We start from the raw sequence: 8,868 nt of genomic DNA on the forward strand, positions 1-8,868 counted from the left end.
GAACAGTTGTTGTTAGAACTCTGATAACAGGTGTAATACCAAATCATCTTTTTGTACGATGAGTATTCTGTGCACCTACTTGGTATGGACACAAAGGTGCTAAGGTACACGTGAGACTCTACACAATCTGAGAGTTCATCCAGATTTTTGAGAAGTTGAGGTTTTCAGGCTGAGATAAAAACCTCATAGGTTATGTTATTTGCAGAGAAAAAAAGTTAGACCCCACCTCCAGCCATGGCATAGTTCCTTGTCTTTACCACAGAAAGAAAATAAAAATGAAAGCATTCAAGCAGAAGAAAGTGGAATAAAGGGTAGAGAATATTCAAGGAAGAACATGGACTTCTCTAGAAAAAGGAAAACAATAACTCAAAAGAGTCGTATTAAAAGAATATAGTACACACAGAAATAGGAATTGTAGATATTTCTAAGATAGAATGCCCTGAGTTGTTTTGGATAGCTGATTATATAAGATTTTATTTTTCCTAAGATGCTCCAGGAACTCTGGATTTCTTTTCATCAAATCTATGCACAGTCAGGGATTAACTTTGTCCTGAGAATCTTTTCTCCTTTTCTGACTATATCTTGTCATTCCAAATATTTCTTAGTTTGGAAATAAATTTTGCCTAAAATTTGCCTCATGGTGACTGCCTATTTCATTGTCATCTCTATTGTTGCTATCCCTCCATTAAAAGCCCTCGTGGTACTAACTATAACATGGATAAATAATTATATCCAACATCTTGCTTCCGTCTTGTATTTCTTCCATAGAGAAGACATAGTAAAATCTATAATGCATTAAATCTGATATTTTCTCGTAAAAGAGAAAACTAAACTCTTGTTAGTCTTCTACCATGCTTAGAAAAAAATCAAACGTCCCCCTAAATTTATAAAATTATATAGTTATAGGATATGGCCGGGTTAAGTCTCCATCAAGATCTCTTAGCTTCTGTATACTATGAATAATTCATTCTAGTCACCTGACCTTTGGATATTTATTGAATTAGTCAGGCAAGCTCTTAGAGTATATTTGCACTGCATATTTCTTCTTCTTGGTGTTCGTATTCACAGAAGTCTTTTTGTTTTTCTGCTTTTAAGCATTAAGATCAAATGTTACCACCTCCAAGAAGTTGTCATGAAAAAAACATTGAAAATAACTCACATTAACAATCTATTTCCTTGAGTTCATTTGTTGCATGTTAATTATTATCACCTGTTAAAACAATCAGCAAACAACAAATAAGATGGATTTTGCTTAAAATACATCAGTTCACAAAAAGTTTAATCTTTCATTCCTGGCATTCTAAAATTAAAACCAAGAAATGGATACATTTCAAAAGTTTATATTGGCATTGAGAGGACACAAAATATTACCAACATGACCTACACATGTTTAGGTGGGGTTGTGTGAGAGTATTTAACATATGTAATATAAAATTCACTATCTGGGAAACTTTAGGTGATAACTTTGAAATAGAACAAAAAATATATCAAAGAGAATCCTGCTCACGACCTCAGCCCACTAATGTCTAAGGAGACCTAAATGACTACACTAACATAAATATCCTGAATTGAATCCTAGGTCAGAAAGAGGGTACTGGGGAAAAAAACAAGATTGAGGATGTAGGAGAAGTATATGGGATTTTAGTTGCCAGTCTCTTTTGGCTCATTTAATGAGTCCATATGACAAAACACTTAAATTTTGTATTGCAAAACATTGCAAATATTTTCTAAATTATTATGTGGATACTGCTAAGTATTTGCATACATAAGGTGTTGGTGTTAAGAGAGACTGGGTGTGATGTACGTGGCAAACCTACCACATACCTAGTTTCACAACTTTTCTGTACCTCTAAAAAAGTTTATATTTTAAAGTGATAGGAGCAAGGATGTAGCTCTATCAAAAAGTTCATGCTTTTTATGCAAGAGGAGTGGGCATGAATACCAGCACCACAAAAATAAGTAAGTAATAAAACGCCTGGGCTGGAGAGATAGTGCCGAGAGTGAGGTATTTTCACTGCATGTGATCAACCCAGGTTTCATCGCTAGCACCTAATAAGGTCCCCAGATCCCCACCGAAGTGATCCCTGAGCACTGAGCCAGGAGTAAAGTGATCCCCGAGCACTGCCAGGTGTGGCACAAAATACAAAAATAAAACATAAAGCTACTTTCTTGGAAAAATTTTATAAAGACAAGAAAATACCACGTTCACAGAACAGAAAATATGGGTGGTCTCTTTGTTCATCGAAAGTTCCCAGGTAGGTTCTTTTTTTTTTTCCTCCTGCAATATTTTTGTGGGTTGTTTTATTATTTTTTTTTAATTTTTATTAGCAATCACCATGAGGTACAGTTGTAGACTAACAAATTTTTGTGCTTGGGTTTCAATTATACAATGATCAAATACCCATCCCTCCACCAGTGCCCATTTTCCACCACCACGGGTCCCAGTATCCCTCCCACCCCCCCATCCCACCCCGCCCAGGTAGGTTCTTAAATGAAGATGAATAATAAAGGTGCTTAGATTCAGGGTTAGAAATGAGGGAATGGGGTGTGGGGGGAAGGAAAACAGAAGAGAGACTCCTCAGGCAAGAAGAAATGTAGTACAGGATTTTCAAGTACGGCTGAGTTTGTGGTGTTTTCATAGGAAAACTGGATTTTTGCATTTCTTTTTTGTTTTCCTTTCCTTTATTGTATTGTTGTTGTTGAATCACCCTGAGATACACAGTTGCAAACGCTGATCAGGTTTCATTCAGACAATGTTTCATCTCCCATCCCTCCACCAGTGTACATGTCCCAAGTTTTCCTGTTTCTTATCAAACAAAATCCCAGCAGTTTCCTGTTTCACACAGAGTTCTTGCTAATTTAGGGCTCATTTGTGGTGTTAAGATAAATTAACATCTTTTATTCAGACTTAGGCTGGTGGGGACTGTCTCTTTAGTTCATACAGTTTAGTTTATATATTTTACCATATGCCCAGGTATTGTTTCTTTTCTTGTCTTTCCAAGGTCTGGGTCAGAATTTATGGTCTTGGAAAATTATAAACTTCTCACTCTCAAAAGGAGTCCAGGAATTTGTGGGGATATTTAAAATGTAGAGTGAGGACAGCTAAAATGAAGACCTGGCAAGGGGAATCTGAGGTTTCCTCTTTCATTATTAAGATGTTGTTATTAAGACATCATTAAAATGACTATCAAAAGCTATCTCAATTCTAATAAGATTTGATCTACAAAAATTGTGAGACTGATTCTAAAATTCACTCTAACAGTCAGGGGACCTAGGGTAATCAAAACAACTTTGAAAAATAAGTGCAGAGATTGAGGAATCACCCTAAGTGATTTCAAAAGTTATTATCAAGACAATAGAATACTGTGTATTACTATACAAACATTTGGCTACATCTTGTAGCCAAATAAGTTGCAAGAGACTATGAAGTGCACAAATCCTATCGTCCTGTTATATCTGGTTGTAGCAGACCACTGATGCTGTAACTTTTATAGGACAATAAGCTCCATGTCAGGAAGATTGTCTTACTTAATGGAGTGGAGGAATCTGAGACGGAGTCATCAACACTTTTATTGGCTCTTGTTAAATCGACAATACCCAGTTTGCATTCATACTAACCCTCATAACCAGTTTTTCATTGGTCTCCTTACAGAAAGAAATGTGCTCACACCCCTATACTGCTTTCTGGGTGCCGTTGAAGGAATGGGGTGTTCACTGACTAGGATTCTGTGTTCTCTTTTGATACTCCGTTTCAAGGGTTAGGAACTTGCATTTACAGCCCATACACTACTGCTGTCTAGTGGGAACACTATGCAAGTAGCCAGAGCTCTGTTTTCATAGGCTTCATTCCAAATCCCTCCACAAACAGTTGGTCAACAACATAAATCAGATCTGGTAAGTATTGTAAACCATGGTGCCCACAATAATTTTTTTTTAATCAGGTTTGACATGTGGGAGGGAAAGGGCCTGTGGAGAGAAGGCAGAGTCTATATTAAAGTGGAATCAAGAACTTAGATGCAATCAGGAAAAGAGCAACTCTTTAAAATAAGAAGAGTTCTGAGGAAGGGGAAACAAAGAGTTTGGGGTGTTTGGAGATGAGGAACTGTAAATAGTGGAGAGCAAAAGTAATAATTACAAAGCTGTCATTCTTCGTGAAAAAGACGGCATTCCGAAAGTGGGCCTATTTCAGTTTCACAAATAAATCACAAAGAGTTGACAAAACCTTAATGACTTTAAAGTGAGACACAACACTCCTCACTAACATTCTCCTAAAGAAATATTTTTTAATCATTCTCTTAGCAAATCATTGATAGAAAGAAATATCAAATGAATGATTGAGGGCCTGCTATAGGGGCAGGCTTAAGGGGTGGTTGGAAAGATTGGAAACAATGGTGGAGGGAATATATAATGGTGGTGGGTTGGTGTTGGAATATTGAATGCCTCTGCCAGACCATCATGAACAAATCCGTAAACCACAGCACAAAGGCAAAATGAATTAATTAAATGGCAAAAATAATATTTTGAATTAAGAAAAAAAGAAATAAGAAGACCTTCTTGGACAATGACCAGAAGGGACAGAGAAACAGGAAGTTGTTCTAAGACAGTTAAATAAAAGTTCATGGCTGGAGCGATAGTACCACGGGCAAGGCATTTGCCTTTCACCAGGCCGACCTGGGTTTGATCCTGGGCATCCCATATGGTCCCCACCTCAGGAGTAATCCCTGAGAGTAAAGCCGAGACTAAACCCTAAGCACTGCCAACAAAACAAAACCTTAAATTAGAAGATCACCTGAGGATTATTCATAAGCAATACAAAATAAATTATTTAGTCCTGGTTTGGGGGCAGGGTTTGGGGGTCTGTGTGGAAACATTCAAAATATGGTGGTGGGTAGGTGTAATGGTGGTGGGATTGGTGTTGGAATATTACATGTATCAAATTATTGTGAACAACTTTACAAAAGTAAAATTAAATTTAAAAAATAGATGCATAAAATAAAACATTGTTAAGAAAAAAGAAAGATCAGCTGAGAACTCTCAGTAATAAACTGGGGGATCTGAAATGAAAATTCAAAGTGCCTATGGTTCATTTTTGGTTTTATTTTCAATTTTCAAAGCTCACTAGTAAGGAATTCTTTCCTAAATTAACTTAGGATCAGTCCTTTTCTCATCCTAAAAAAAGTTGGATAATTTAAAAGCCAACTTTCCAATTGCCTACATCTTCCAGGTTGTTTATAGTTCAGTCACAAAACTAATCAGATTCCTTTGCCTTTCATTCTGTTTGGACATTCCTTCCAATTCCTCGAGTTTTGTCGGGGGGTTTGTTGTTGGTAGTGATGGTGGTGTTTTGTTGAGGGGGCCACATCTGGCATTGCTCAGAGTTTGCTCCTGACTCTGCACTCAGGGATCAGTGGCTTTACTCAGGGAACCTTATGGTGTGCCAAGAATCAAACCCAGATCCTCTGGGTGCAAGGTAAAAGCTCTCGCTCCAGCCCAGTCCTGCAAGTTTTATAGAGATCATGCTCTCCACAAATTTAAGGCAGAGGAAGATTTGTGGAGATGTGGGCACAATATATGCCACTTTCCTTTGGAACAAGCAATACCTGAGAACATAACCAAGAGCCATGGGGTGCAGCTGGAATTGAGAGTCTGAAGTGGCTGACTCAAGTGCTTAAGAATCTTTACCTTTTGGGGATACTGAAAACATTAGTGGGGGAGAATGGGTACAGGTGGAAGGATGGGTACTCGATCATTGTATGACTGAAACGTAAGCAGAAAGTATGTAAGTCTGTAACTGCATCTCATGGTGATTCATGAAAAAATAAAACTTAATCAATTAATTAATTATTTTTTTTTAAAAAGGGAGCTCCTATATAAAATGGATGGTGAGGGGGGCTGGGAGGGGCATGGGGGGGGCGAACTCAACCTTTCTTGCTGACTAGGATCACTCCATAGCATAATTCCAAGTTACCAAAAGATCCTCTTCATACTGAGGATGAAAATGGTATGAAATGAAGAAAGTGAAGGAGACAGCATGTTTGGAAAACAATAGACACCATTCTCAGCAGGGATGTCATAAAGAATTTCATGGAGCACTCATGAAATTCTTTCACTTGGTCACTTGACATCCCGCTATTCAAACTTTAAGACCTGAAAAATATACTGTTCTTGAAATGAGCACAGGAGACCCAGGAAGAAGAAGCCATTTCATTATTATTATTATTATTATTATTATTAGTGAATCACCATGAGATACTGTTACATACTTATAAACGTTCATTTTTGCATTTCAGTCATACAATGATCGGTTACCCATCCCTCCACCAGTGCCCATTCTCCACCACCAATGATCCCAGTACCCCTCCCACCTTCCCACCCCCTCCCCCTCTCCACCCTGCCTCTGTGACAGGGCTTTCCCTTTTGTTCTCTCTCTCCTTTTGGGTATTGTGATTTGCAACCGAGGTATTGAGTGGCCATCATTTCTGTTTAGTGTGCTCATATGCTAGCTTACCTCAGCATTGGATCATACCTGACAGAAGTGCTGGATTTGTTGTCATTACTAATTGCATGATGGAACTGAAATGTTTTCCCACATATTCTGCTTTCTAAAGTAAGCAGCTGCTTTGGGTTGATTGAAGAAAATCAGTCCAAACAGTAAAGTAAATCAGGGTAAATGGCTATAAAAAAATGACAGAAAGGAAACTTAAGAAGTCACTCTCATCTCTTTTCTCTATGGCATCAAAGTCAATTTCTTTCTTATCAATCTCTTCCAAATGCAGTCAGCAAAACATATAGTTCTAATTCTTTTTTGGGGGGGTATTTTTAACTCCTCAGTGAATGTTTTTCTTTTCTAAATTCTAAGCCTAGTTCTTGCCAATTGCTTTCCTTTTCAATTTTTTTTAATTGAGGTGGGATGCCACACCCTGCTCTGTTCAGGGGTTACTCCTAGCTCTGGGCTCAGGGATCACTCCTAACAGTGCTCAGGGAACTACATAGGGTGCTAGAGATTGAACCTGAGTTGACCATGTGCAAGTAGGGTGCCTTACCTGCTGTCTATCTCTCTGGTCCCACCAATTCCTTTCTAATGTATTCAAAAGCACATAGATGTCTAGTCCCACAACAAGATGACATTTCAATTAAATCCAATTTAAAAATTATGCAAAATAGAAGACATCGGTGAACCCAAAGAGCTCGATTTAAGAATGTGTAAAATACTTGAATAGTCACGTCACGAAGAATATAGAAATACATGAATAATAAATACATCAAAGTGTTCAAGGTTAGTGCGAGGCGAGAGCGAGCGGTGGTGGTCGCTGTCGTTGCGCGCGCCGCCTCGTGGGTTTCCAGCGGCCTAGCGGACGCCGAGCGGGCGAAGATGTCCCAGTACATCCAGGTCACGGAGGAGGACGAGAACGACGAGCCCGTTGAGATCCCGTCCGAGGACGATGGCATCGTGCTGCTGTCCACAGTCACGGCGCAGTTCCCGGGCGCCTGCGGCCTGCGCTACCGGAACCCCGTGTCGCAGTGCATGCCTGCCGTACGCACGCCTGGTGGAGGGCATCCTGCGCGCGCCCGACGTGGGCAACCGGGTCTACGTGGTCAACTACCCCAAAGATAACAAAAGGAACATGGAGGAGGCTGATGCTTCGTCGGCAGTGAAGGTGAAAAGGGCAGTGCAGAAGACGTCTGACCCCATCGTGCTCGGCCTGCCCTGGAAGACCACCGAGCAGGACCTCAAGGAGTATTTCAGCACCTTCGGGGAGGTCCTCATGGTCCAGGTAAAAAAAAAGATATCAAGACTGGTCACCAAAAGAGGGTTTGACTTTGTGTGGTTCACGGAGTATGAGACCCAAGTGAAGGTGATGTCTCAGCGACACATGATTGATGGACGGTGGTGTGACTGCAATCTCCCAAATTCTAAGCAAAGCCCGGATGAGCCTCTGAGGAGCAGGAAGGTGTCTGTGCGCCGCTGCACCCAGGACCTCACTGCCGACGAGCTGCGGCAGTTCTTCTGGCAGTATGGGGAGGTGGTCGATGTGTTCATCCCCAAGCCCTTGGGGGGGGGGGGGGCGTTTGCTGTCGTCACGTTTGCAGATGATCAGGTGGCCCAGTCCCTGTGTGGCGAGGACGTGATCATCAAAGGCATCCTCTGCGTGCATATCTGCAACGTGGAGCCCAAGCACAATAGCAATAGGCAGTTAGAGAGAAGTGGAAGATTTGGTGATAATCCGGGTGGCTTTGGGAGCCAGGGCGGGTTCGGGAACAGCCGGGGCGGTGGGGCGGGGCTGGGCCACAACCAGGGCAGCAACATGGGGGGCGGGATGAACTTCGGCGCCTTCAGCGTCCAGCCGGCCATGAGGGCCACGACCCAGGCCACCCTGCAGAGCAGCTGGGGCATGATGGGGATGCTGGCCAGTCAGCAGAACCAGTCGGGCCCATCAGGGAACAACCAGAGTCAGGCCAACATGCAGAGAGAGCCCAACCAGGCCTTCGGCTCTGGGAACAACCAGTACAGCGGCTCCAACTCGGGCGCCGCCATCGGGTGGGGGTCGGCCTCCAACGCGGGCTCGGGCAGCGGCTTCAATGCATGGACTTCAGCTCCAGCATGGACTCGAAGTCGTCGGGCTGGGGCATGTAGGCTGGGCTGGTCAGTTAGACGCTAAAGACTGGTGGGAAGTCAAATTTTTCTAAACTCACGGTAAGTATATTGTAAGATACATATGCACTAAGAATTTTCAAAATTGGTTTGTTTGGTGTGGAGTATATTTAGCAGTAATTTTGACATTTTTCCTTTAGAAAAAGAGGAAAAGCTAAAAGAATTTTCTAAGTTTTGTTACATAACGGGTTGAACTCTTGAGTGTTTGAAAGTGA

General features: G+C 41.3%; 1 pseudogene; it reads left to right on the plus strand.

Moving 5' to 3' along the window:
* The first annotated feature begins 7,372 nt into the window (after nt 1-7,372).
* On the plus strand, nt 7,373-8,635 carry LOC130020521 (TAR DNA-binding protein 43-like; annotated as a pseudogene).
* Nucleotides 8,636-8,868: the final 233 nt, after the last annotated feature.

Source organism: Sorex fumeus, unplaced genomic scaffold, assembly GCF_029834395.1.
Source record: "Sorex fumeus unplaced genomic scaffold, SorFum_2.1 ptg000012l, whole genome shotgun sequence".
In the NCBI taxonomy this organism is placed as follows: domain Eukaryota; kingdom Metazoa; phylum Chordata; class Mammalia; order Eulipotyphla; family Soricidae; genus Sorex; species Sorex fumeus.